The sequence below is a fragment of the Octodon degus genome, unplaced genomic scaffold, assembly GCF_000260255.1.
Source record: "Octodon degus isolate 3935 unplaced genomic scaffold, OctDeg1.0 scaffold00139, whole genome shotgun sequence".
Taxonomy (NCBI): domain Eukaryota; kingdom Metazoa; phylum Chordata; class Mammalia; order Rodentia; family Octodontidae; genus Octodon; species Octodon degus.
The window spans coordinates 7479024-7482926 of NW_004524715.1; positions in this window are offsets into that span (position 1 = coordinate 7479024).

The window sequence follows — 3903 nt, forward strand, 5'->3', positions numbered from 1 at the left end:
AAATGTGAGACTAAAACTGATGTGATAAAGACCTGTTTTGGGGGAATGTGACTTGTGGTAGATGTGCTGAGTATGTGTGGACCCTCGGTCATATCCCAGTACAGCAGGAAGAAGAGAAGAAGAAAGAAAAGGAAGGCGGGGCAGCAAAAAGGAGGAGAAGAGGGAGGAAGAGAAGGAGGAGGGGCAGAAGGAAGAGGAAGAGGAGAAAAAGAGAAGTGGAAGAAATTTCCACCTATGAAGTATAAAACTCCTAACATAATAGTCACTTATTTTGAGTAAATTTAAATATATATGCGAAGGGAATTAGAGTGAGAATTATCCTCAGTTGAGTTTGAGTGAGGAAAGAGGATCACCTTTGCTCTGTCCGTGTCACCTGCAGCCCTGTCTCACAGGCCACCTGAGGAGGGCTTCATTTCTAGGGCATATGCCGCTGTTCACCATGGCAGATTGATGCCGCTCTTTGTAACGCTGCATTTTAACTTTCAGATTTGCGTCCAAAAGACATGCAAATGGATTCTGTCTGATAAAACAATTGATAACCCAAAGCTATGGCTTTATTACTTCAGCCAAGTTTGTTGCTAACCTTTCAGGCTTCTGACATCCTGTGTTCATCAGTTCCTATAAATATTCAGGCTCTTAAGTGCTACTGAACAGCACTAACATCCTTTGGGTTTTCTCATCAGTGGCTTAAACACATTTTGACACATGTTTATTCTGACCTTAGGCGTGGGCCATTTTTTTACCCCTCTGAAAATTATACTATGCCATCTGAAATGAAAATGTAGATGACCGTATCTTTTCTGGTCATTCTCAGAAAACAAAAAGTCTTCTAGCTGCTTGATTAAAAGCAGTTTCAATTCAGTAAGTAGAACGACAATCTTGTTTCATGACCAGAGCTCTGGCTTCCTCTCCTCCCACAGGACCCTACCTCAGGAAGGAAGTTTGGGTGGGAACAGTGGGTACTGTTCTGCTGGATTTGGCTCTGTACTCACCACATGAGTTCTCATGTTGGGCCCCACCAAAGTCAAAAGGAAGTGGAGTGAAAGGAGAGGAATAAGGTGCTTGGCCAGGGCTTGCTCGGCCCTGTGGCTTTGTATTCTCTACTCAAGGCTGACAGTTCATGTTGCCGACCACGTGGAGAAGTCCTCCTTTCATGCAGGTCTCCTGATTTGGAAAGATGAATTTGTTGTATTCCTTGTCAGTCCCTAGGCAACCAAAGTCTTTACCTCCGTTTTTTTCTGAAAACAATCTCAGTCCACTGCAGATAACCCTAGAGGGTGAGGCTTGTGACTAATGGACTTTTACACTCTGCCTTTGGAAATGCATGCGCTTTGCTTCACAAAACTCAATGCAGAGTGATCCCCAAAGATCAGTCCCTTCCTGCCTCCCTCAGTACCGCTTAGCCCTTTCTCCCCCTGCTTAGATTTCCTGCACAGTAGCCAGACCTTGTCTAGGGCCACTTGAAGCTTTTACATATGTTGCACACTTTTGCTCTTTGTCTCCAATTTAAGGCGCACAATTCTTGGACTGATTGTGTTTAAGAGCAAGGTGAGAAGTTAGTTTCTCTCATCTCAGGTGGAAGACCCAGTCAGGCCTGCTGGCCGCTACAAAGTAATCTCTTCACCAGCCTCTCTGGGTTTTCTAAGCCCTTCAGACAGTTTTCATTTGGCCAATGAATTCAAGAGCAATACATATAACTTCTCAGTTATAACTAATACTTCTCGGTTTTATTTCTTTGAAAATCTACATATGGTAGTGGTAATGTAGCTCATACCACTCTTGCTTTGATACTCTGATTATTGACTCATTCAAAACTAAATTAGGAAGTATCTCACTTTAATATCCTGTTGCATCTACTTGTAGATTTACTAGGCATAAGCAACTATCTTAGCAGGGATTTTATTTTGTAGGAGCAGAGTCTTTACTATGTCAGAAAAGGTCCTGCAACTTATTATAATATAATATAATTATATTACCAGTACTGTTTCTCTCAGATCCTTGATATATATTGGAAAGGCACTTTCTTTGGAGTTTGTCCTAAGTCTGACGAACAGCTCTGCAATGAGCTTTAATGACTTGAGCAATTTACCCAATCTTTCTGAGTCTCAGTTTCTTCAACTACACACCAGACTCAACTGAAGAGCTTAGGTTGCTGTATCTAATTGAGATGATATCTTTAAACTTGCAACATGAAATTGTCATTCCCTCAGTGATTCCCTCAAGAATTTCTCTCTATTCTGTCTTGAAGGCGTCTCTCCCAATGCTGATACATAGATGAGGTTCATTTTCAAAGCAACTTTGTCTCCCGTGTTCTTAAAAGTCAAATTCACTCTTTGTATTTACCATTTGGAGTGTGAAGCTATCTGTACTTCTTGTACACAATGGGGCTATGGCTTTTAAACTAAGATTCTAAATAAGTACGCAAATTGCTATCCCATTAATAGACACAACACAGTCTTTCCTTATTCATCCCCCACTACACCCCTTGAGTGTTTCATCAGAAAGTTTTGAAAGATGCATAAGTTTTTAAAGACCACTGTCTTGCATTTTAAAATAGAGCAAATAATACATTCTGCCGTCATCATAAGTTTAGCTGAGGATTTGTTCAAGCGTCGTGTATGTGCAACTTACACACCTTGCAACCCATCACTGCCTCAGTGATACATCTGGAGAACAGCTAGCAAGTGCTGTCGCCCTATGACAACCATGAGACATTATTTTATAGGCATGGAACTTAATTGCATCAGTACTCCTTGGTTTCAGTTTCAAGAATCATGACTCACAGATTGTTGACTCCCCACGCACTCCTGATTAACATCGAATTGATCTCGTTTCCCAGCCTACCCCTCCAGTTCTTGGCCCATTTCATCCAATTCATTCAGCACTCATGTGGATATCCATGCTTGGGTACTCAGCACAGCACTGACAAGCATTCAGTGTCCTTGGTCACTGCTCCTCAGCATTATGGATCATTTAAACCACAGATGTAACTGTTGTCAGTGGCCCTTAGCAGAAACCATATTTCTCATAAAAAGGGAGGTGGACAACTGTCGAAGGTGTTGAAGGTCATCTAGTCAACTGATGGCTGCTTTTTATTCTAATGATAATATTGAAAAATACTAGAAACGTTTTCTTTTTCAAATAACAGTACAAGATTCATCTTAAATAGAGCCAATAAAAGATGGATGTCTTAGTTAAGGTGAGGGCTGGGAATTCAGAGCGCAACCCACTCAGCCACTCTCCTTCATCATTTATGAATAGTCCACCTGCTGCACAGGTCCTGGTTTGAGAAGCAATAGGTTGAGCCCTTAATTCTGCAAGTGGGGAAACTCATGCCCAGGAATATGAAAAAACCTACTCTGGACAACCTCATGGTTAGTGGCCGATTTTCCTCAGACCCTACTCAGGTTTTCTTCTTTTCTGTTGTTGTTTACGCTGCCCTTCCACTTCTGCTGATAAAAATAGCACTACTTAACAAAGACTAGAGGGAGGCAAGTAGGCAGGGTGTAATTTTTAAGGATGCACTTCCGCACAAGTGCCAGCTCTGTATTTGCAGGATTCCAAAAGGAAGTACTTCCTTAGATCTTGTAGCCTTGATTGGTTTTGTCCTTTGTCCTAACCCTGGTTGTGCCTCTTACTGCACAATATTTAGAATACCAGAGAGTCCAAACAGGCCACAGAGACCTCTTCATGATTTTTATTGCTTGGTTTTCTGTTATCTGTATTGGACTATGAATCTTGTAGATCATAAATGGCATATTTTATCCTAGAGTTTGGTATAATAGATGGAAAATAATGAGTACTACATCAATCTCCTGAAAAAGCTTTCTCTCTCTTCTTTTCTTTCGTCCTCTTTCTCTCTTGCAGTGCTGGAGACTGAACCCAGGGTCACATATGTGCTAG